The following is a 26105-nucleotide window of genomic DNA, read 5'->3' as shown; positions in this document are numbered from 1 at the left end:
TGGGATCCTCCGGCTCCGCCAAAGGTGACCCTTGTGCTCCGGGGACCTGGCGGAATGGCCAGCAAGCAACGCTGCAGGAAAACACCCCGCGGAGGGGACAGGATAGGGGCCAGAAAAGCCCGGCCTGCGACACATGACATTTCAGTGTGGTTACATGTAGGGCGCGATTTAACGGAAATGAAAGAGAGGCCTGTGTCGGGCGCGCCTAGCCGGGTGTTTCCCAGCGTTGACGGTGCCAAGACGACCCCACTATTGAACAGCGCTCCGCTTTATTTCTGGGCCTGGGCGAGGAATGTACTGCTACACTTCCTGCATTAATGAGCTCTGCTCGCCAGTGCAGGACGAGATCCAGGCACCATTTTTAAATGATGCTCTGATCTCTAGACACTCCACCATTGCCTCCAGATGCCACCAAAGCTCCAACTCACCAATTAGGGGCTCACTGAGCCCCCTGCACCCCACCTCATAAAGGCAGAGCACCCCCGGGCCTGATCCCCGGCATGGGCTGCCAGATTGACGGGGTGACACTGCTGGGTGCCAGAGTGGCAGTGCCATCATGCCCGGGTGGGATCGGGGTGCCAAGATACCACCGTTTCCAGAGCCTGACCACCCAGGGACCCCTCCCAAGTGCCAGTAAACCTGGCCCACGTTTATGGAAACCAGTGCTAAACAGCACACGCTCAGGGTCTCTGAGGGAAGACTGTTACATCCCAGGCTTTGGGTAGATTCAGCGTAGACATATTCAAGTGAGACTAACTGCTCACTTGAATATGCAAATCTGGATCCCGACCTTGATGAGTGTGATCCAGATTGTGATGCTTTGCGAGATCTCATTATTAGAGGTGTAACGAACCCATCTGGTTCATTAATGTCCTTGAGGGAAGGGAATGTGTCGTCCTTACCTGGTTTGGCCGACATGTGCATCCAGAGCCACATTAATGTGGTTGACTCTTAATTGCCCTCCGGGATGGGCAATAAATGCTGGCACAGCCAGCGATGCCCACATCCCATGAACAAATTTTTAAAAATAATCTTGCGAAAGGATCCCACGAGATTTATCAGCCTCACCACATCCCGCGAGAGGCACGATGAGGCTGATCGATTGCATCTATAAATTCATTACCTACAGGTGATGGCATTTGGCTCACTCAATGCTCTTGTAATAAATTGAACGGGAGGTTTATGACAAATATCAGATTTTGTTAATGTCCAAGAAGAGCATAGAAAGTACAGGAGAGAACTGAAAAAAAACTTGATATGGCAGACAAATGTGTTACAAGAAAAGATTAACTGGCACTTGTCAGTGTGGTATGTGAGTGTATGTGAATGTGTGAGTGTATGTGAATGTGTGAGTGTGTGTGTATGAGAGTGTAAGTGTGTGTGTATGAGAGTGTAAGTGTGTGTGTATGAGAGTGTAAGTGTGTGTGTATGAGAGTGTAAGTGTGTGTATGTATGAGTGTGTGTGTGTATGAGAGTGTGTGTGTGTGTGTGTGTGTGTATGTATGAGTGTGAGTATGAATGTGTTTTTGTGTGAGTGCATGTGTTAGTGAGAGTGCATGTGTTAGAGAGTTAGTGAGTGTCTGTGTAATAGTGAGTGTGTAATAGTGAGTGAATATGTATGTGTGTGTGAGAGTGTGTTAGTGAGAGTGCGTGTGTTAGTGAGAGTGCGTGTGTTAGTGAGAGTGTGTTAGTGAGTGTGCATGTATTAGTGAGAGTTAGTGAGTGTGTGTGTGTTTTATAGTGAAAGTGAGTGTGTGATGTTTTACTTGAAAGGGTGGCAGAGGCTGATTTCCTAAATTATAAAAGCAAGAATGTGGATCCTGTGGAGTAAAGTAGGATGAGGGACAAAAGATGACTGCACTTCAAAGAGCTAACACATGTTGAATGGCCTCCTGAGTTGTATATTTCTATTAATGTTAGCTCGGTTTCTGCAGGTAAAACAACATCATTTATAAAACCAATTCTCCAGTTATTGTGATTCAATTTTCCCTCCGGCAGCGCAGCCCTGCCAATGGGCTCCATGGCAGAGTGGGGTGGTTACAGTGGGATTACAATGGCTGGTTACAAAATTGGATCATGATATAATACACCTGTAATTGTTAGTTTAACAATTACACACAGGTTTTAGGATTAACAGATTACAAAGTACATCTCAATCTGCAATGGTCTCATTAACATAAAGTCTTTGTTTAAGCACATAAAATGACTGTGGACAAATATATTCCCCACCCTAAACCCCAAGTGAATGTTTGTGGGTGTCTCCTCAGAATCCTCGCGAAGATTGGTATGTGAGAGTTTCCACACTCCACTCCCAAAAACACGTTTAAAATCCTCTATCACAATAATAATGTTTTCTTAGCGGTTTGTATTCCGAAATCCAGTCCAGGTTTTCCAAATGACACTTTTAAACAAAGCTTCCATTCCATTTTTAACAGCTAATTCAGTCCAGGAGCTTTGACCAATCCCTTTAGGATCTCTTTGTCTTCACTACTGTGCAAACTGTTCACAATTGCTTGAACTCTTGATCCCAGATTATATTAAAATGACATCAGATGTTTCATCTACCTCTGAAGTCTGCTGTCCCACTTGAAATCTAGTTAGTGCAATTGTCTCTTTAACTCTGAACACGTTGATTACTCTTCCTTGAATTCTTCCAAACAATACCTTGGTCACTGTTTACTTAACTTCAGGGGCGGGATTCTCCGCCGGCGGGATGCTCCGGTTTTCCAGCGCCTGGGGGTTTCCTGATGGCGTGGGGATGCCCCACAATGGGAAACCCCATTAACCGGCCAGCGTAACGGAACATCCCGCTGACGTGGTGAGGCAGAAATGTGGTGCGGCGGGGCGGAGCACTCCGCCCCAGGTTCTTCCTTAAATGTTCTTTCTGTCCCATTTCCCTGGTTATCTGGATTGTATCTTGTTCCTTCTGATAGCATTAAGGGACTTCTATTTCTATTGGTAAACATTAGAAAGAAGGGATAGTTTTAAGTGGGTTTAATTTAATGTTTCTGTGCCTGAGAAGGTAAACCTTCAAACTAAAACTTTAGACTCAGTGGGCCGAATGGCCTCCTTCTGCTCTGGAGAGACTCGATGGGATTCTATGAGAAGTGGTTTCTACTTGTGAAAATTGAATTAAGCAGCTTGGGCAAAAGGTGAAAATGCCAACAGTGACCAGGTTGAAACTGTCCATTCTCTCAATATCAGTGTGGTTAGGCAATGGAATAATGAAACTAAAATCTCCACTGGTCTCTGTGATATTGGTTGGGGAACCTGAGGGGCGTAGACATTGGTGTGGGTGAGTATGTGTCAAAGACGTAACCAGAGTTCAGAAATGATTGTGGCCCTTTTGAATGCAAAATTGTGTTTGATTCTGTTATAGATTTGTACGTCTCCACCTCTGTATCTGGCTTAGTCTCATAAAGCAGAAAAACGTTTCTAACAGGCGTTGACCTTTTGCTTTTCTTTTTCTTTCGCTATTTTGACATTTGTACCCGACAGTGGAGAACTTGACCACGCGTTCATTATTCTAAACTGTTCCAAAGTGCCATTCAAAGCAGCAGCAAAGCCGGACAGTAGTTGTGTTTCTAACATGATAGAACGCTGCTTTCATCACTTTTCTCCAGCTTTTTAAACTATTACCTTGATGAATAATTAGTTCCAGCCAGTCACATAGCAGTGAGTAGCCGTTGCAATAAAAGTAAGCAAATGGACATGGCTTAGTGGGTTAAATCACGTCTGCCAAGTGATTTCCAATATAGTTTCTATGGTGACCAAACTACACAGAGCAGAGTGCCAATATTGGATCAGTGAAAATTTCTCACTGTCTCATTTGTTTTTTATTGAGCAGTGACTAAGCTTTGTTTTTCTCTTCGACGATGTGTCTCTCTCACCCCTCCCCACGGTACTTAACAATCTCAGCTTCTTACTTTGGAAGAAGCAACAATGAGCACACACATGGAAGAACGTAACGTAAGAAATGGGAGCTGGAGTAGTCCGTTCACCCCTTCAGGTCTGCACTGCTGTTACACACGATCTTCTACTTCAACTCCACATTCCTGCACTCTCCTTTAATTCCATTGGTACCTGAAAATCTATCGCTACCTGTCCTGAATTAAGTCTGGTTTAGCTCACTGGGCGAAATCGCTGGCTTTTAAAGCAGACCAAGGCAGGTCAGCAGCTCGGTTCAATTCCCGTACCAGCTTCCCCGAACAGGCGCCGGAATGTGACGACTAGGGGCGTTTCACAGTAACTTCATTGAAGCCTACTCGTGACAATAAGTGATTTTCATTCCATTTCAAGTCAACACTTTAGCATCCACAGCTCCCTGGGATAGAGAATTCCAGAGAACCGTAACCCTTTGGGTGAAGAAATTTCTCCTCCCCATTGTCCTGAATGGCCGACCCCTTAATCTAAATGGCCCAGTACTCCAGATTCCCCAAACAAGGGAAAAGATTTGTTCCAGCATCAACCCTATCATGCCCCTTAAGAACTTTCCATGTTTCAATTAGATCACCTGTCATATTTGTAAACACTGGGCAAAAAAGCCCTGCCACTTGCTAAGAAGCAGTGTTGAATGCAAATGCCATGTAGGTGTAAATACATACATAGAATTTACAGAGAATTTACAGGGCAGAAGGAGGCCCTTCGGCCCATCGGGTCTGCACTGGTTCCTGGAAAGAGCACCCTACCCAAGGTCAACACCTCCACCCTATCCCCATAACCCAGTAACCCAACCCAACACTAAGGGCAATTTTGGACACTAAGGGCAATTTATCATGGCCAATCCATCTAATCTGCACATCTTTGGACTGTGGGAGGAAACCGGAGCACCCGGAGGAAACCCACGCGTACACGGGGAGAACGTGCAGACTCCGCACAGGCAGTGACCCAAGCCGGAATCGAACCTGGGACCCTGGAGCTGTGAAGCGATTGTGCTATCCACAATGCTACCGTGCTGCCCCTATGGTTTTGACTATATACCATTTACCTCCAAGGGGCACTATGCTGCCTGGTGGTTGTTGGATCAGCCGCTGTCACACCATGCCCCAGGGGGGATTAGATTTCCATTGGCAAAGTTTCGTTTTTTAAGATTTGCGCTCATTGAAATACTGTAATTTGGGATCACAGGTTATGAAAACCAAGTGTATTAAAGCACTTATCAGATTTGGAAAATCTTTTTTTTATTCTTCAGCCCAGCGCTGATTCTAACTGTCTGTGATTAATCCAAAGTGAAAAGTCTGTATGTTCTTAACACGTCCAAATTTCCCCCAACTGAAGTCATGTACTATTTCTGGTGTTCAATTCAGGTTTGCTGTGTAACGGTTCTGAAAGAGAATAACGTCAGCCAATATTGATTTTATGCAGGGTGCTTACTTGTTTTTTCATTTTAAAGATGTATTTATTTCTGAAAAACAGTGTTGTGGAGATTAATTCTTTCAATGAAAGTGTCTCTTCCCTGTCCGAAAGGAACGAGCAGTTAAAAAAAAAAAGTTGCAGGTTCTGTATTACTACACTGTAGGGGTTTATATTTTGCTATAAGTGCATTATTTGCCTAATGTTCATTGCACCGTGGATGTTTCTCTTCATCCCAAACGTCGGTGCAAGACTTTGGATAGCACAATCGCTTCACAGCTCCAGGGTCCCAGGTTCGATTCCGGCTTGGGTCACTGTCTGTGCGGAGTCTGCACATCCTCCCCGTATGTGCGTGGGTTTCCTCCGGGTGCTCCGGTTTCCTCCCACAGTCACAAAGATGTGCAGGTTAGATGAATTGGCCATGATAAATTGCCCTTAGTGTCCAAAATTGCCCTTAGTGTTGGGTGGGGTTACTGGGTTATGGGGAGAGGGTGGAGGTGTTGACCTTGGGTAGGGTGCTCTTTCCAAGAGCCGGTGCAGACTCGATGGGCCGAATGGCCTCCTTCTGCACTGTAAATTCTATGATAAAATTATGAAAGGCTGGCTTATGAGCAACTTTCGTTTTGGAAATTACAAATTGTTACAATCTTGATCGAGCAACTGAGTTCCAAATCAACTGTTTTTGCATCTCCAGCTGTTCAATTCCAGTAGACTTTAGCGTGGTCTGGTTCTAGATAATTGAACGTTGTGCAACAATCTCTTTGCTGTGTGACACCCGTTCAGCAACCTTCTTCCATTTCATTTTCAGTAAGCCGCAGGTTGCAGCATTTTTTCTTAAAAATCTTGGACTGGGCTACCAAAGCTACACAGCCCACAGTGTTGATCAGAACGATCAAAACAGGAGAGAAATGCTTCTGAGGTAATAACCAGTCTTCTGCATTGTAAAAAGTGTTAAGGTGGTCATGGGGAAGAAAATCACAAGGAGGCGAAGAGTGCCAGGATTTGGACCGCTTGAGAAATTTCAAATAGGAGGTAATAGCTGACTGGACCCTTAAATTCCTGATTTAAGTCTTTGAAAGAGTTGGCAAATCGCACACGCTGTGCCCTCCAAATTGCACATGGGAAGAATGGTGTGCGTCTACTGTCAGTCGATGTGAAGAATACAGCACACAGCAGGAACCTAAAGAGGAGGAGGAAAGACAATTAGATGTGTTGGGGAAAGGTTATTGATTATTACAAAAGGTGTTGAATGTGGGGTGACCGGCTCGCTGTGATTTCCGAACATTTTGATGATTGAAAACTGTTGTCCTAGCGGAACAACCTAATTGGGTGGCGGGGAGAGCAGGGATGCGAACTATAACAAAATAACAACTCTCGTAGTTCGAGCATCAGCAGAAAAAACATCACCGCAACCTTTGAAGAAATGTCTACACTGCCTAGTCTAATTTTGATATTTGATTTCCCTCCCTTTCACAGAATCTCTTGAGGTTATCTTGATGACAAATACATTTTTCCACTTTCAATGCACTTTCTCGTATTGCCACACAAGATCCCATCAACTGTGATGAGATAAACTTCTTTTTAATGATGGCAATTCAGAGATAAAAGTTGACCGCTACACAGCACCCTTCGCCCCTCTTCGAACAGTGCCATGAAATCTTTTATATTCAAGTCAGCCCAGCAAATAGGGCCTTGGCTCAACATCTAATTTTTTTAAAAGCACCGCAGATATGTGCCACGCTTCCCAGTGTTGTACACAAGTGCCGATTGAAAGTATGTGTGCGGGTCTCAGGGGTGGGGGGGCTTGAAACTCAGGTTCTTCTGATGTCGGGGCTTGAAGGCTGCTACTGGGGCCAGAAGTCTACCTTTCCGCCTGTTTCCAACAGCCGACCTCGCCCCTTACCTCTGCTCATGCTGAAACTCTCACTCATGCAGTTGCTAGCTCTAGAGTTGACCATCGTCCTGTCCGGTAAAGGCATGTCATATTGACAACTTTAAATATGGACTGTATTCAATATAGAATTTTCCAGAACTGCCCTTTCTTTTAAAAACGAACATTAAAAAGGCTGCTCAGGTGGCTGTTTGTTGAGGGTCAGGTGACTTTCCATTTCTGCACAGGGTCAGAAGTATCTCAAGTCTCTGTAAAGTTCCTACTTGAATAACCATGGGTGGAGTGTCTCCCTTGAATAGACGTACCAATACAACACCACTTATGGAATTCACACCTCCTATTGTTTGTGGTCTTGCCAAAACTAAAAATCCTTGGACTCCCCATCTCTGAGCTCAAAACTTAATAGAGAGCTAATACTTGGGTGCGAATGTCCATCATCCATCCCCCATTCTGCAGAAATGGCTTTGAACTTCAAATCATTCTGAATGAAAGCATTGACCAGGTGGTCATAACCAGGTTCCTGGACCGACCTCCCCGAACAGGCGGTGGAATGAGGCGACTAGGGTTTTTTCACAGTAACTATTGAAGGCTACTTGTGACAATAAGCGATTATTATTATTCTTACATTATTATCATATGATCAAGACTAACTGTACATAACGAATCTTATTAGCCCAAGAACCAGGGACCATCATAACAGCCAACTATGACTTAGTCCACAACCTCCAACTCAAAATAAACTTGGATCTGGTAACTCTTACCAGCTCGGAAGATCTGGTAACTCTCACCAGAGAGGAGGAGATAGGAGTGATGTAAATGAAGCCGAGATAGTCATCTGCTTTAATGGCAGCTTCTCTGGCTTTTGAAACAACCGATCCAAATATCTGTCAGGATTTATTTTTTTGTTAAAAGGAAAATGACCCCTAACCTTTCCAAAAATCCAGAAAGGGAGATTAGCAGTCCCAGGGATGCTGGTTGCCAGTAAGCTTTTGCTCATGGTTGAAGATTTTCTGCCCAGAAACAGAGAGGGGGAGGCCAACGTCCTGGTTACAGGACTCACTGGAGAATGTATAGAAGAGGTTCCTTTAGTAAAGTTACAGCTGCAGTGTAAGCTCATTATGCGGCTAGTAACAGTGAAGGTGATTCCTAGCTTAATAATGTAGTGGGATGGATGATGGTCGTTCACACCCACTTATTGTTTAACTGGTTTCTCTACAGCGCGCTTTCAGATTTCAGCAATGAGACAGGTAAGTCATGCTGTAACTGGTTGTAAGGTATTATCCCCAGAGAGCCCAGAGCGGTTATGGAGACTGGAAAAACTGAGAGGCTAAGAATCACAGCCATAATACACTGATTACAGACAGTAAGGGGAGGGATTGATTTTCAGTTCTCTCTCATTCCTATCCTTGATGTGGAGATGCCGGCGTTGGACTGGGGTGAGCACAGTAAGAAGTCTTACAACACCAGGTTAAAGTCCAACAGGTTTGATTCAAACACTAGCTTTCGGAGCACGGCTCCTTCCTTAGGTTCCTCCAGGAGGAACCTGAGGAAGGAGCTGTTGCTCCGAAAGCTCGTGTTTGAATCAAACCTGTTGGACTTTAACCTGGTGTTGTAAGACTTCCTACTGTGCTCATTCCTATCCTTAATACTGTTTCTTTTTAATTTAGAGTACCCAATTATTTGTTTCCAAATAAGGGGCAATTTAGCGTGGCCAATCCACCTAGCCTGCACATCTTTTTGGGCTGTGGGGGTGAGACCCAAGCAGACACGGGGTGAATGTGCAAACTCTACCTGGACAGTGACCCAGGGCTGGAATTGAACCCGGGTCCTCGGCGCCGTGAACCTATCCACTGCGCCACTGTGCTGCCCCTTAATATTATTCCAGTGTACTCTTGGCTCATCACTCGTATTAATCTCCCCCCCTCCCTATAAACTTGATGTAATCCAAAAACGTGTCTTGCTCGCCCCAAGGCGCTCTCCATTGCTATTCTGGTTCTTTCCCTTGCCATCCCTTCATTGGTTCTTGGTCACGCAACGTTTTGATTTTAAAATTGCCATCCTCTTTTTCATATCCCTCCACGGCCTTGTCCCCTTCCCAATCCCAATCCATTGTCCAGGATATAGAGTCAGGACTGGGCAGCACGGTAGCATTGTGGATAGCACAATCGCTTCACAGCTCCAGGGTCCCAGGTTCGATTCCGGCTTGGGTCACTGTCTGTGTGGAGTCTGCACATCCTCCCCGTGTGTGCGTGGGTTTCCTCCGGGTGCTCCGGTTTCCTCCCACAGTCCAAAGATGTGCAGGTTAGGTGGATTGGCCATGATAAATTGCCCTTAGTGTCCACAATTGCCCGTAGTGTTGGGTGGGGTGACTGGGTTATGGGGATAGGGTGGAGGTGTTAATCTTGGGTAGGGTGCTCTTTCCAGACTTGATGGGCCGAATGGCCTCCTTCTGCACTGTGAATTCTATGATTCTGTGAATACCCGCCCTCCACCTCTGCCCCTCAACCTCACTTTCCTTCTTTAACATACTTCTTCAAACCTATCTCTTTGACCATTTGACCTAATACCATCTTGCAGGACCTGGAGTTATGCTCTGTTTCGTAAAGTGCCGTGGGACTTTTTATCACTTTGAAAACTTAAAAGTTGCTATATAAATATAAGCTGTTGTACCAACTGTCCGAGGGCAGAAGGACCCGATTGAAAATGCTTCAGTCGGGGAGGAGGGAAAAACCCGTCGCGCAAATTGCTTAGCCATTCTTATTTGTAAAATATTTATATTCATATGTAAATCTTCAATAAAGTGCGTTTTTAAAATGATCTGAACTCTGAAAAACCGATGGTGCCCTTGGAATTTCTCCCAGTTCGACCTGCAGACCCTGGTGAAGATTTGCGTTATGTTCCTGGGGAAAGGTCTTCTAGTGCGCCAAGATTTAGCGTGTCATTGTCACTGCATGCGTGATGGGCCATGGTCACGTTAAAACCAGTCAGCATCTCACAGTTAGTTTGGGGATACATGAGCCATTTAGCATTGCTGTGACCAGCTCTAACTCTAATCATAGATTGATGGAATTTACAGTGCAGAAGGAGGCCATTTGGCCCATCGAGTCTGCACTGGCCCTGGGAAACAGCACCCCCACCTCCAACCTATCCCCGTAACCCACTTACCTTTCTGGACACTAAGGGCAATTTAGCATGGCCTCCACCTAATCTGAACATCTTTGGACTGGGGGAGGAAACCGGAGCACACGGAGGAAACCCGCGCAGACATAGGGAGAACGTGCAGACTCCGCACAGACGGTGACCCAAGCCGGCAATCGAACCTGGGATCCTGGAGCTGTGAAGCAACAGTGCTAACCACTGTGCCACCATGCTGCGTTAGTGAAGCTCAGGCAACATTGATGGTTTAATTTGGGTCGTGACAAGTGGTGCAGATGCTTTGTATGACACTTGTATTTCTTTTTAGTGAGGATGGCTTGTAATGCAGAACAAGACCAGCAGCGTGGGCTTAATTCCTGTTCCAGCCTCCCCGAACAGGCGCTTTTCACAGTAACTTAATTGAAGCCTACTTGTGACAATAAGCGATTATTATATTATTATTATTTTAAGGTGTATTTTTGTCTGTGTATCTACTTATTTACCTGCCGGAGGTTGTAGGGATAAGTCTAACATTGGAAGAAATGCAAGGGGTAATGAGAACTTGGATTTCAGGTAAACACTCTCAAAGTGCTGCAGGACTTATGAGGGTAAATAACAGCAGAGGTGAATGGCAAGAGTAACGCGAGAAACCTTTTGATGCTTTTGTGAAATGTGGGAATTGCTGGCTATTTTCTCACTGGAACCAACACTTTGGAGTGACAGAAAAGTTGGACCAGAGGTAGAGCTTTTGAGGTGAGATGGGGCTACAGATGTTAGTACTGTGGAAGTGGGTGGGTGTGATATTGGAGAGGATGTGGGGGAGAATGCTGAGCCTACGGTTGAGCTCTATGCGGAGGACCCCCCCCCCCCCCCCCCCCACCTCCACACAATCCTGGTGAACAGAAAATGGTTCAATTGGTGACTGCAGAGCCTCAGGAATGAAACATTAAAACAAAAACGCCCAACCTTCCAGTATTGTTACAGCCGATGAAATTGCATTTTGGATTGGGAGTTGTTTGAAGACTATCTGATTTCAGTCAGGTTGAAATCCTGGAGGTGTTCATTCCACAGGGTAACTCCCTTATCACCAGAAGGAATGGCTATTGTAGCTAAATTGTGATTGTGTTGTAACTTTCAGTATCATATATCAGCAAGTGATGTGAGTGGAGATGTTTTACCATGTGACCTGTTCTATTTTTAACACTGATCTGCCACCCAATCTTGGAGCATTTGGTGCTTCCTGGAATGGCTCGTCTCACACCCATCTTGTTTCGTTTCCCCTTTACCTCTGCTGCTATTAGCCACCTCCTCCAATCTTTCCCACCTCTCAATCTCCCTTTCCTCTCAGTATAAACACATTGTCGCAACCCCAACTGCGCGCACAGCTCTCTAAACATTTTGTGCTTGAATCCTTTTGATTCAGTTCTATCTGGCAACAAAGCAGCCTTGCTCAGTTTGCGCAAAGTGGCCAATGGCTGGGACAAGGGGAGCGTTAATTTGGCTTCTCCTTCCCGTTCAATCCATCTGACCCTATCGCTAAGACCACTTCTACCAACTGTCTTGGCAATAGCAACTAGGACCAGGAGTAGGCCATTGGGTCTGCTCTGCCATTCAATATGATCATGGCTGACGCTCCATCTCAATGCCATATTCACGCTTTCTCCCCATACTCCTTGATCCCAGTCAAATCTAAAAAATTATCTATTGAATACATTCGGCGACTTGGCCTCCAGAGTCTTCTGTTGGAGAGAATTCCACAGGTTCTCCACCCTTTAAGTGAAGAAACCTTCATCTGTTCTGACCTGTAACCTGAGACTGTGTCCCCTGGTTTTAGAATTCCCAACCAGGGAAAACATCCTTCCTGCATCTAGTCTATCCTGCCCCATTAGAATCTTATACGTTTCAATCAGATCTCCTCTTATCCTTCTGGACTCTAGTGAATGAAGGCCCAGGCAAGCCAATCGCTTCTCGTAGGACAGTCCCAACAAACTCTGTATCAGCCTCGTGAACCGCCGCTGCACTCCCTCTATCTCATATATGTCAAACTCAAGGCCCGCGGGCCAAATCCGGCCCGCGGTGGAATTATCTTTGGCCCGCGAGATAATATCTAATTACTTTTTAAAAAAATTTAGATTAGCCAATTATTTTTTCCAATTAAGGGGCAATTTAGCGTGGCCAATCCACCTACTCTGCACATTTTTGGGTTGTGGGGGCGAAACCCACGCAGACAGGGGGAGAATGTGCAAACTCCACACGGACAGTGACCCAGAGCCGGGATCGAACCTGGGACCTCAGCGCCGTGAGGCGGTTGTGCTAACCACTAGGCCACCGTGCTGCCCTAATAATATCTAATTACTATTAAAGCTGGCCCCAGCAATTGAAGCGCCTATGGCGTATGATATGGCTGATGCCGAGTTTATTCAGGTATAGTGTGAATCACAAAGTGTTGGCCTGTGGAAAAATGTTTTCATTAGAAATTACTCTGGAAAAGCTCCAGATAAAGCAATAAGAAATAAATGCAACTAATTTGTAAATTTCTTGAGGGCAGCACGGTAGCATGGTGGTTAGCATCAATGCTTCACAGCTCCAGGGTCCCAGGTTCGATTCCCGGCTGGGTCACTGTCTGTGCGGAGTCTGCACGTCCTCCCCGTGTGTGCGTGGGTTTCCTCCGGGTGCTCCGGTTTCCTCCCACAGTCCAAAGATGTGCGGGTTAGGTGGATTGGCCAGGCTAAATTGCCCTTAGTGTCCTAAAAAAATAATGTTAATGGGGGTTGTTGGGTTACTGGTATAGGGTGGATACGTGGGCTTGAGTAGGGTGATCATTGCTCGGCACAACATTGAGGGCCGAAGGGCCTGTTCTGTGCTGTACTGTTCTAATTCTAATTCTAATTCTAATTTTTTTATTTATTTAATATTTAATGTTGTTTTTATAGGCAATAACCTAAGCTTTATTAGTTCCAGGTTCAATAAGTTCATTTCAATAAGTTTTGCAAAAAAACATTGAACCAGTCCGGCCCTCGACTTGTCCCGATTTTTTAATTTTGGCCCACGGTGTATTTGAGTTTGACACCCCTGCTCTATCTTGTCCTTGCTGTTTAAGAAACCTTTATCCATGTTTTCATTGACTTCAAGCTCAATAGCCCCAATGCATCCACCACCAGCTTCTGTCTTCATCCCACACATTCTCCAAAAACTCTGCTTCCAGCCTAACACTGAAATACAATTCTGCAAGGCCTGCATTTCTTCCAGTATTTCATGCTTTTGCTATTCAAAACCGAGTTCTGCTGTCATCATTGACCTCCATTTCTTCCCCATCCTCCTGTCTATTGAATTCAAAATCTTTATTCTTGTTTCAGATCTCTCCGTGAGCTTACTACACCTGGCTTCTGCAGGTGCCACGTGCTAGCTTGCAGTCTCTGTCCTAGCGCAAGTCCTCTCCCTCTTTTTCACCTCCATTGCTGCCGAAGCCTTCAGTCAGCCCCACCCTACAGTCTGGATCTCTCGGCCTAACCCGTCCTTCTCTGCCCCGCTTTCCTCTCCAAACCCTTGCCCTTTGACCACACTTTCAATGAGCTCACCCTCCCAACACCCTCCTGCCGCTCACTTTCAGCCACCTCGCGGGCAGCACGGTGGCCTAGTGGTTAGCACAACCGCCTCACGGCGCCGAGGTCCCAGGTTCGATCCCGGCTCTGGGTCACTGCCCGTGTGGAGTTTGCACGTTCTCCCCGTGTCTGCGTGGGTTTCGCCCCCACAACCCAAAGATGTGCAGGGTAGGTGGATTGGCCACGCTAAATTGCCCCTTAATTGGAAAAAATAATTGGGTAATCTAAATTTATAAAAAAAAGAAAACAAAAACTTTCAGCCACCTTGCTACATTGATGAATCTCTCCACAGCAGTTGTAGTCTGAATCTGTAGATATAGCTGATGTTTTGGGATGCTATATGCCAAAGGTAGGAAGTTATTTTGTTTTCACTGTAGACTTGACCAATCTAAGGTAACCTTTCAGTGTATGCCGAGGGATGGGCTGCACTGCTGGGGACACTGGGTGAGATCCTCTGGTCCCCCAGCTACATGTTTCTCAGTGGGGGTGGGGGGAGGGGGGGGGGGGGTGTTGCTGGTGGTGGGATTCTCTGTTCCCGCTGCTCTCAATGGGATTTCCCAATGAAATCACACCCCGCCAGGAAACCTGCGGGCTGGGGTGCCCTGCCAGCAGGTCCAGAGTATCCCACTGCCAGCAAACGGCTAGAGAACTCTGGCCAGTATTTTTTCAATGAGATTGAAGTCGGGTCTCTGTAAACCTGCTGTGCTGGCTCATGTTGACACTAAGGATCCCAGGAGCTTTCATGGTGCCCCAGCCAACATTCCTCCTTCTGCTATCACTATGCAAAAACAGTGTAGTTCGGGGCCTCTTGGTGTGCACAAGCTGGCCTCTAGGCTGCCCACACTGAAGCCAGTGACTGCAAACCAAAGGGATTTATTGTATGTGAAGTATTTTGGATATCCCGGAGAGATGCGAGGGCTGCTTCCCAAGTGCAAACTTTCCCTTGCCCCATGGCTCTTCTCGCATTCCCAGAATTTCAGCCAAAAGGGCTTTGTCAATGGGACCCGAGGTCCTGTGACCTGAGCGTGGAGTAACCGAACCCAAGCACAAAACTGGCCAAACACTAATTACCGCCGTTCCTTTGAAGCCATAAGATCGATTTTGGAAATATTCTTGTATTGGCTTAATGTAATGAAATGAAAAATGAAATGAAAATCGCTTATTGTCACGAGTAGGCTTCAAATGAAGTTACTGCGAAAAGCCCCGAGTCGCCACATTCCGGCGCCTGTTCGGGGAGGCCGGTATGAGAATTGAACCCGCACTGCTGGCCTTGTTCTGCATTAAAAGCCAATTGCTTAGCCCACTGTGCTAAACCAGACCATGGGAACTTTCTCCTTCAGAACCATTCCTGGTGATTTTGGCGATGCTGAGTACTTAAGGAGAGCCCAAAGGCAAGGATGTGGAAGACCATTCTGAGGGGTATTCATTAACACAGCGGTGACACCGGCCTACCTGTCCCACGTAAGCCTGACGATCTCCCGACTCCTATCCCTGCCTCCCTGGGGTCAAACATTTGAAATGCTGGTGTACGATCACCAACTGTAGGGCAGGAGTCTCTTGTCTACGTGTTTGATGCCCATTGTCCTTTAGTCCTTACTCTCTCTGGCTAGTCAGAGCTGAGAGACTTGAGCTTCGTATTAAATTACTAATGCCGCACTGATCCCTGTTGCTTAGGACAGGCAGGCCCAGCAAATAATCCTTTGTGCTCCGAGTATGGATTTGGGAAAATTGATCCATTCCATGATTGAGGCTTCATTGTTCTTTTGTGATACAAAACCATCTGCTGGTGAAAGACAGCTCTGAAAGGTTTCCTTGTGAGTAATTCTTTTCAAAGTCACGTGTTCTCACTGGCTTTGATCAGTTTAAAAAAAAAAAACTATTTTCAGGGAGTGGACCCAGGGACAAGATGCTCATAAACTGGAAAATTAAGTTTTCTTTTTAAAACTCTTTGTACCAAGTTGGCCGCAGGGCGATCCGGGTATCTTAAACGGAGCATTGGCCAAGGTTACGTTGTTGGCAATTTTATGGAGGAAAGGCAGTCACATTAAATACAAACACATCTGTACTGAACAGAGCATTTTCTATTCCTCATGTAACTGCCCAAGAGCAATGTTGTTTGTTAAAAAGGGCACTATTACTCTTAAGTAAGATTTGATAATGGTACAATAGTACTGGTCCTGTGTTCATTTCCCCCTTTTTTCCTTGTCCTGTACAGTGCCTATTGGGTCCCAGGTTTGATTCCCGGGCTGGGTCACTGTGCATAGTCTGCACGTTCCCCCCCCTTGTCTGTGTGGATTTCCTCCGGATGCTCCGGTTTCCTCCCACAAGTCCCGAAAGATGTACTTTTAGGTGAATTGGACATTCTGAATTCTCCCTCCGTGTACCCGAACAGGCGCCGGAGTGTGGCAACTAGGGGCTTTTCACAGTAACTTCATTGCACTGTTAATGTAAGCCTACTTGTGACAATAATGAAGGATTATTATTATTAGTTAGGACCACCACTCCATTCTCTGCACTGGAGTGCCTAGGCAAAGTCCTGGAGGCAGGTTGTGCTCCACACACAGGTTAGGAGCAACGGCCACCTTCTCGGCTCCTTTAACTGTGGGTGGAAGAGGAAATGCTTCACTCTGCTACTGTGCACTTGCTCCAAATCTGGAGAAAGCATTTCCCCACATCCGACACATCCGACACATCATGCATCATTCAGAGATTTCTCTGGCAATCACCAAGACTCCGATGATTAGACTGTGACGGGATCTTTACCACCAGACAGTGCTGTGTGCAACTTGTGTCATGGTGACATCTGGTGGCACCGACAGTAGTAACAGCTGAATATTTGTAAATCACCTTTTAATAAAGATATTCGACAATAATCCCACCTCCCCACCACAACAGCAATTGAGAAACATCCAACCTAGTTTAGTTGGAAACACAAAGCCTTGACAACAACCATGAAGAATGCTGATAGGACTGTCTTTACAACTTTGCCAGCCGCATTTACACAGTGCCTTTGATGTAGAAATAGACTTCACAGAGAGGCAAACCAGAAAGAAATGGACACCCGTCTAAGGGGGATGTGTTAGGATGGGCGATCAAAGAAGTTGGGTTTTTAAGGAGGTTTCTTAACGGAGGAGAGGCTGTTGGAGATGCCAAAGGGTTTAGGGAGGAAATCCCAATCATCAGGAAGAAGTTGGTTGAGTGTGTGGTGACGGAGAGGGGGGGGGGGTTAGGACGTGGAAGAGGCCTGAATTGGTTGGTGTATCTGTGAACCTGGGATGAGGTGGTGAGGCCCTGAAGGGATTTAAGCACACTGATAAGAATGTTTAATTTGAGGTGTGTAAGAGAGACGGCCTTGTTTATTAATGGCAATGTGTTACAATTGAGTCTTTTGTCCTACACTTGGACTTAATGATTGAGTAGAAAAATAATTCTAGTTCCTTACAGCTGGTCTGGTGTGTACAGTCTATTCATCACGGAATCAGGGCGGGGGGGGGGGAGTGAGATCAGAACTGTACAGTTTGCAGATATGCCCCATAATATCATGGCAAGATCAGAGGCTGCTGAATACTATTGAATGCTGGCATGATACCCTAACACACGGAGCGACATTGCAACAGGTCTAAACAGTGGCGTCCATTCCTCCTCGTTTCATTAGCTAATTGATATAAAGGCAACTTTAAGCCGAGTCTCTTGTCGGATTTTGTAATGGGGTCAGTGTTGTATTCTTGCTGTGTCTGGGGCAGAAAGAACTAGTGTTTCTGCAGCAGTTTGCATCATCCACCATCGCAGAAGGCAAACAAGAGACCAGAAAGGACGATTTGTGTTTATGTAGGACCACAACCAATGAAGCACTTTTGAAGTGTCGTCAACGCTGATGTACAGGAAATGCGGCAGCCAATTTGCACACAGCAAGCTCCCAGCAAAGTGATCATGAGCAGCTCTGTTTTTTAAGCGTGATGTTGATTAAGGGATAAAAATTGGGCAGGACACCGGGGGGGGGGGGTGGGGAAGAGAACCCCTGCCCCTACTCCTCTTCGATATAGATCCAGGGGGATCCTTTACATCCATCCGTCTTGTCCATAAGGCAGCAGCTTTTGACAGTGCAGCACCTCCCAGTCAACGCCGAGACTATCTGACCTTTAAATTGGTAGATTGTGGGGCATCATGGTGGCACAGTGGTTAGCACTGCTGCCTCACAGCACTGAGGACCTAGGTTCGATCCTGGCTCCAGGTCACTGTCCGCGTGGAGTTTGCACATTCTCCCCGTGTCTGCGTGGGTTTCGCCCCCACAGCCCAAAGATGTGCAGGGTAGGTGGATTGGCCACGCTAAATTGGCCCTTAATTGGAAAAAAAATGTATTTTTTACTTTAAATTTATTTCTAAAAAAAAGTAAATTGGTAGATTATATCCTCTTATCAGAAAGGGAGTGTGTGGACTCTCTAAAATGCGCAAACTGACCTTTTGAAACAGCATTATACAGCATAGAAAGAGGCCATTTGGCCTGCTGCAATGGTGCTAACTCTCAGAAAGAGTTGCCCACATAATGCTATCTCCCGACACTCTATCCCTTTTCCAAATATTTATCCACTTCTTTTAAAAGCCATCAGAAATTCTGCTAGGGTAGGTCTCTGTATCATCTCCTTTCATACTTCTCGCAGTGAGCTTGAAATTGTGTTACTATTATTGACTCTGGCCAGTGAAAATAGTTTCCCCCTCGTTTACCTCATCAAACCATTTGGAAGTTTGAACACCTTTATTAATTTTTTTACTTAACTAACATTTCTGCGATGAATCTGCACTGATTTCCTTAAACTTGTACCGTAACAAAAACACCTTTCCCCTGGAATGAATGAATTAATTTTCTTTGTTTTCTGCTGGATTCTGGATTTGGCTCCACTTAAAAAAAAAAATCCCTCAGTGTTATGAATTCAAATCATTGCAACGATTTGCAACCTTACGTTGCAGTGTAGGTCCTCCACTCTTCTGATTCTGGGCTTTCTTGCATCTTGCCCCTTCCTTCTCCCCCCTCACTTCACCAAGATCCCATTCTGCCAGTACTGCCTTCTGTTGCCATCCCTCCTTCTGCTTCCCATCTATTTTCTTCTCTGTCATCCACCTTGCAATGTTTGCTAAGATGAGGGTCGGAGAATCCCCGGGGGGGAGGCGCGAATCCCGCCCTGACGCTGGCTTCCCTTTTTCTCCGGCACCGTTTTTTGGGTGCCGGCGGGATTCCTGCCATGTCAGTCTGGGGCCGTTGACAACGTGCCCCCCCCCCCCCCCCCCCACCTCCAGCGATTCTCCGGGCCCCGATGGGCCGAGTGGTTGACAAGTTTTGCCCAGTCCCGCAGGTAAGGGTGCGAGGGCCATCCTGGGGGGGAGGGGGGGGGGGGGGGGGGGGATCCGACCTGGGGGGGAGCCCCCACGGTGGCCTGGCCCACAATCGGGGCATACCAATCAGCCGGCGGGCTGGTTCCGTGGAGGCCTTCTTTCCTCCGCGCCGGGCTCCCGTAGGGCTTCGCCATATTGCCCGGGGGGCCGGCGCGGAGAAGGGAACCCCTGCGCGTACGTGGAAATACGCTGCCCGTTCCGGGCATGCGTGAACTCGCGCCGGCCCTTCGGTGCCGGCTGGAGCTGCGGGAACCACTCCGCGGTCAACCTAGCCCCCTAGAAAGTGGAGAATCCCTCACTTTCGGGGGCCGTTGGCGCCGAGTAGTTGGCGTCAGTTTTCACGCCGGAGTGGGGACATCGCCCCATTATTGGAGAATCCCGCCCAAAGACTCTACATATCTAGAAGTTGCTGCCTCCTCTCCACTTCTCTCCCCTCCCGCCCATCACCCCTTCTCTTGTTAAAACCTCTTAGACAGAACTTATGGTCGTCTGCCCTCAAATCTGCTTTGGTTGCTCGGTGCCAAGCTTTGTTTGAGAACACTCATTTGCAAAGCAGCTAAGGATATTTTGCTATGTTGAAGCCATATTGCCCATATTGCAATTCGTTGTTGGTAATGGCACTGGGGTTTAAGATTGGAAGCTGTAGTGTTGGGCCTGAGCAGACAGTTTTGTAATCTAATCGTTCTGCCGTTGGTGGCCGCACCTTCAGCGACCTAGGCCCGAAATCCTGGAATTCCCTCCTTCGTGTTTATGGTTTCTGTGACTCCCTTTCTTCCATCAAGATGCTCCTTGAAGCTCACCCCTCTGGCAATGCTTTTGGTTATCTGTCCGGTTCTAATTGATAACACCCCTGCAATGTGCTTTGGAACATTTTATTTTGTCTTTCAGGAGTCGGTAGCTTTGGGGTAATGTCACTGGACTAGTAATCCAGAGGCCCAGGCTAAGGCTCTGGCGGATTCGGGTTCAAATCCCACTACGGCAGCTGGTGGAATTGAAATTCAATTAATAAAATCTGGAATTGAAAAGTAGCCTCAGTAATGGTGACCATGTAGCTGTCATTGATTGTCTTAAAAGCCCCATCTGGTTCGTTAATGCCCTTCTATCCTTACCTGGTACGACCTGCAGGTGACTCCTGACCCGCAATAATGTAGTTGACTCGTAAATGTCCCTCTAGATCAGTGCATCTCAAACTATCTGATGTGGCGTACCGGCAGTTTTCTTTTTCAATGTGCCAGGGACCGGTGAGCGAAACAAGCCAATCCAGGATTACTGTCTCTTTCTTTTCTGGAAACACTCCCAAGTACCGGCAGACGATGACTCGCGTACCGGCACCAGTACGCGTACCACACTCTGAGAAGCACTGCTCTAGATGGCCCAGCAAGCCACTCAATTCAAGAACAAATAAGGATGGTGTTATAATCCACACGGGTCTCAGGGGGTAGGGATAATCCATACCCCTTGGAGCTTGGAGAATATAAGCTCCCTCGATAAGGGGAACCCTTAACACAGTTCATGTGCCTTTGTGTAAATAGAGTCTGCTAGTCAGGGAGACCTGGGAGGGAACTCCTGGAGCTGTACATAACAGTTAAGTGTGAAATAAAGTAAGTTTTGTTTTTCTCTACAATTCGGTTTGTTGCCGCTTACAAAAGATGGGCAGTAAATGCCGGCCTTGTCAGTGATGCTCACACCCCATGAAAGAATAAAGAGAAAAAGGGTTCTGTACAAATGCACAATTTTGTCGTTGTGGATTGTACCAACGTCGCTGAAATTAAACCCTCACCATTTTCCCTGAGGAATGTTCCCTCAGTAGGTGGGAGGAGGCAAAACATTTTCCATCCATTTTCTGATCACCGTGACAACACGCTTGTTCTGTTCAGCCTATTAGGTTACCTCTGAGGCCAGAGTTTGATGATTGCTCGGATGGGCGTGTGCATGACCCGGAAGCCGGTAAAATCGGCCTGGTATTTCCGTCGGCCGGCGCGGGTGTGAGTCGGTAGCGTGCCTGCCAGCCAATCGAGAGCAACAATTTACGCGAAGTGAACTACAAGTGACTGGGATTTTGCGCGGCTCACCCGCCTTTCCAGTGGGCCAATTGGCCAGCCTGCCGTTACGTATTAGCTACAACCTCGAACCAGGGCGGGGTGAAAGGTGAAGGCTCAAGTAAGATTCACAAATGAGTTTGGGGACAGAGGTCCGTGCGTGATTGTGCTGCTGGGACGCTGGGGGCACAGTTTTTCCACCAATATTAATTTTTCATGGGTCTGGAGGATCCCGCAGACAGCTCCGCAGGGGCTGCCACCCCCCCCCCCCCCCCCCCCCCCCAAAATCCCCCCCCAGGTGGAGCACATTGGAAACACCAGCTGGCACGTTCCTTTTTCTGGGCACCCGCCCTCTCTCACAGCGCTTAACCATTCACAGAGTGAGCTTCATGCTGCATGGCCATTAGTTGGCGGCCAGTGTAATATCGTGTCAATTTCGCTAACTTCAAGCTTGCCCTGAATGTAAAATTCAGGCCTATATCTCCCGTTGTCCCATCGTGTGGAAGGAGTTGGGCATTGGGCTCTGTTCTTATTCCGCGCACTCGCACATGAACATGCAGGCGCACACACCCCCCTGCGCTGTGCTACCTGGCTGTAATCCTGAGCTGGGGAGTTAAACAAGAGCAAGCCATTGTCCCCCATCGTAATCAGAACCTTATTAAGCCAGCCTGTTAGGCTGAGGAATTATTTTCTGAGAGGGTCGTGTTAAAAAGGGGTAAATTATAAAGAGAAGATTTTGAGAAACTTGATTTGCAGTCACAAAACTTGCTTGGGTTGCCTAAATGCACACAAACATGGGGGTGACGTGGAGGCTTTCAACCCTTGCAGAATATCAAATCTGTTGCTGTTTATTAAAGGGGATGGGTGGATCTGTGTGAGTGGTTTGGTTCAAACAACATCCTTTGACAGCCTAATCCTTAAATTGATCCACCAGGAAGACGTACACCTCGTTGAAGGCAGCTATTATTTTGAAATGCTGGCATTGTACCGTCGGACAGAAATCATTGTTGGAGAACCCGGGCGGATTGTACAATGCAGTTTGCAGCTTCGGGTGCACACTGTCCCGATGAAATAATTTCATCACAATTCCACTGGCGTCCGGACATTTCGTACTCTCGTTTACCCCATTGGCTGAAGTGAGCACAGCCGATCAGGAACGTGAGTCTCTCTTCAGTTTGGCCCAATCCTTGGCCGCACTTCTAAAAAGGCTTTCAGAGTATTGATGGGTTTCTTACTGAGTGAGCAGAACAGACCCTCTGTTTCAGTCAATTTCTGAAGACCATCTTTTCCTGCTTCCCTGACAATACCCGATTGTCCTGTGCTAAATGGCAATTCTGGGCATGAGAGAGAAACCATTGTGCTTTCTTGCCAAATTCCCCTCTCCTGCTCTTTGTTTGTTTTGTTTGGAGGTCACAAAGGATTGATAGCATATTGTCAACCCTGAGCTTTCAATGCGAAGCTTGTAAGTTGGGGGCACAGAGACCATATTATCGCTAATATGGTTACCAGTACCTTATTTCTTGGAGTAGGGACCTTGAATTCCGGGCCTGGATTGTGCCTCAGGATTTGTCGAGGCTGTGTTTGGAATCTTGATGTTTAAACAGTCACGGAGCAATACCTCATTTAAAGAAAAAGCTTGGCTTAAAAAGAGCATTATGCGACAGCCTGTTGCATTTGTCGACTATCTCAACGCTATTTACAAAGTTAACGTTATGTAGGCAACTCCAGGAGCCATTTTGTGATCAGACAGGCCCCACTAATAAGATTGAGGTGACTGGCAAGTTGACCTGCTTTTTTTTTTGTGGGATGTTGGCCGATTGGGGAATGCTAGCTCTGAACATGGAGGGATATTTCCATAAGTCTTTTGAAAAATGCCATGGGATCATTAGCACAATCTTAACACAAAAAATGGGCCCTTGATTTAAAACTTCACTGAAAAGAACGGAGATAAACAAACCTACACTGATAGTTTGATGATTGGTGGCAAAACTCAGCTTCAGGCTAGGTCATTTTTCTTTCTCTTAGTTTAATGTCCTTTCCAAACAAAACTCCCCCTGGAACCGAACATAATTTAGAGACATGGGCCGGGATTTTTCTATCCAGGTTCGCCCAGCCACCGCTGCCAGCAATCTTGGACGGACAGAGAATTCCGGCCATGGGGTAGTTGGATCTTGCAGCACATTTGTGTGAGCCCGTCAGCAAAGAAGTACAGGCCGACACTCCAGTGCAGTACCGAGAGAGGTGTGGCCTTCCAATCAGACTCTAAAATGAGGCCCCAGCTGCCAGCTGGGTTGGATGTGAAAGATCCCATGGGGATAGTTCAAAGAAGAGCAGGTGAGTTATCTGGTCAAAGTTTATGGCTCATTCGACATCACTTAGAAACAGTTCATTTTGGTTATTATCACATTGCTGTCTGTGGGATCTTGCCGTGCGATCTCGCGAGATGTTGCGATGTAAATGGGCGGGATCACTTTTTGACAAATCTGCATATTAGAGCTAGACAGCGAGCCTCACTGTAATGTGCAGGTTCCCGAGGCATCGCAGACTTTGAGATTTATCCCCTTTGCCTCGGAGACCTCGGGTGAGCGCTGTTCAGCACTGGTCCCCAGAAACTGGGACCAGATGGGATGGTGGGGGTCTCCCGGGGGATTGAAGACCCCCAGATGCATGCCCTTTGGGCAGGGTGGTGGCCTGGAAGTGCTGGTGCCACATGGGTGCCAGCCCGGCACTGCCCAGGTGACACTGCCAACTGGCAGGACACGGAGAGAGAGATAATGTTCTGAAAGGGTACATTACCGCAGGAGTAAAGCGACCGGAGTACAGGGCTGGAATTCTGCCAACCCGATTCGGTGGCAGGCGAGTGTAGATAATCTCACGGGAGCCAAAAAGTCGGAAACACGCCTGCACTGGTTTAGCTCAGTGGGCTAGACAGCTGGGTTGTGATGCAGAACAAGGCCAGCAGCACGGGTTCAATTCCCCTACCAGCTGAGAATTCTGAATTCTCCCTCTGTATACCTGAACAGGCGCTGGAATGTGGCGACTCGGGGCTTTTCACAGTAACTTCATTGCCGTGTTAATGTATTCCTGCTTGTGACAATAAAGATTATTTATTTATTCATTATAAAATTGTGTTGCAATTCTCCCAATGGCAGATAGGTCATCCCAACAGTAGGTGATGTGAATGCCGTCTGCATTCACTGCATCCCATGAGTGCTCATTAAAACAGCTGCCCACCGGCGGTCAGGCCTTCCAATCTTGCGGCACGTCAACGGGAAATCACTTTGGCGCCAAACTCAATTTGCTAATGAGTGGTGTGCACAAGGCGGCCCTCAGTGTTCGCGAGACTATGAGGTGAGTGCAACAACTTTTTGGGGGGGGGGGGGGGGTGCAGGATGGCTCCAACTCCATGCTGAACTGGTCTTCATGGACAAGACCTTGCTGCTGGACCCATGGACCCATCTGTGTGATTGTCTCCAATCAGTACTGGGGTTGGGAGTACTAGTGTTTCTCCATGAAGTTCCAACGCTGAGTCTGGTATGGGGTCATTCTGTCCAGTGGGACACGGGAAACACTTAGCCACATGCCCTATATGTGCATAGTCACTGAAGGTGGCAGGACAGTTGGAAAGAGCAGTTAATAAAGCAAATAGTAGTTTAGATTTTATTAATATGGTCATGCGGCACGCAGTTCAAGAGCAAAAATGTTACATCGAACTTGGAGAAGCCACTAGTTCGGCCTCAGCTGAAGTATTGCTTCCAGTGTGGGTATCACACTTTAGGGAGGATGCGAAGGCATCAGAGGGTGCAGAAAAAGGTTCACGAGGATGGTTCCGGAGATGAGGAACTTCAGTTGTGAAGGTAGATTAAAAGAATGCTGTCAGGAGACTGATTGAGGTATTCAAAGTTGAGCGAGGTCTGAAGGAAGTAGACGGGGCAAGACTGTTCCCACTTGTGAAAAGATCGAGAACTAGAGGGCGCAGATCTAAAATAATAGGTAAAAGAAGCAAAAGCGGCACGAGGGAAGGCTTTTTCACACGGCGAGTTCTGGAATGTGCTGCCTGAGATTGTGATGGATGCAGTTTCAATAGACACATTCAAAAGGGAAGGAGGTTGGGGCAGCACGGTGGCGCAGTGGGTTAGCCCTGCAGCCTCACGGCGCTGAGGTCCCAGGTTCGATCCCGGCTCTGGGTCACTGTCCGTGTGGAGTTTGCACATTCTCCCCGTGTTTGTGTGGGTTTCGCCCCCACAACCCAAAAAGATGTGCAGGCTAGGTGGATCGGCCACGCTAAATTGCCCCTTAATTGGAAAATGAATTGGGTACTCTAAATTTATTTTTTTTAAAAGGGAAGGAGATTGTTGACTCAAAAGAGAGGTTCTGCAGGGTTGCGGGGAGCAGGATTGAGGACGGTACTAAATGAATTGCACATTCGGAAAGCAGATGTAGACACGATGGGCCAAATGGCCTCCTTCCTCTGAGCATTATGGATTCTGTGGATAAAAGCAAATTACTGTGGATGCTGGAATCTGAAATAAAAAAAGAGAAAATGCTGGAAAATCTCAGCAGGTCTGGCAGCATCTGTAGGGAGAGAAAAGAGCTACCGTTTCGAGTCCAGATGACCCTTTTCTCTCCCTACAGATACTGCCAGACCTGCAGAGATTTTCCAGCATTTTCTCTTTGGTTATGGATTCTGCGACCTCT

General features: G+C 46.9%; 1 protein-coding gene across 4 annotated transcripts in view; it reads left to right on the top strand.

The window, feature by feature from the left end:
* The window catches only part of LOC119978085 (transcription factor SOX-13-like), a 181839-nt gene that overhangs the window by 91242 nt on the left and 64492 nt on the right, over nucleotides 1-26105 (top strand). The window contains exon 1 of one of the 4 annotated variants that reach the window (XM_038819471.1): nucleotides 22343-22565. The exons of the other annotated variants lie outside the window; for them this stretch is intronic. The gene's annotated coding sequence lies outside the window, so the exon portion shown is untranslated. Of the gene's footprint in view, nucleotides 1-22342; nucleotides 22566-26105 lie in introns of those variants that run through there. 4 annotated transcript variants of the gene reach the window in all.

This window comes from Scyliorhinus canicula, chromosome 15 (genome assembly GCF_902713615.1).
Source record: "Scyliorhinus canicula chromosome 15, sScyCan1.1, whole genome shotgun sequence".
NCBI classification, from domain to species: Eukaryota; Metazoa; Chordata; class Chondrichthyes; order Carcharhiniformes; family Scyliorhinidae; genus Scyliorhinus; species Scyliorhinus canicula.
This window is presented reverse-complemented; position numbering and strand designations above follow the sequence as displayed.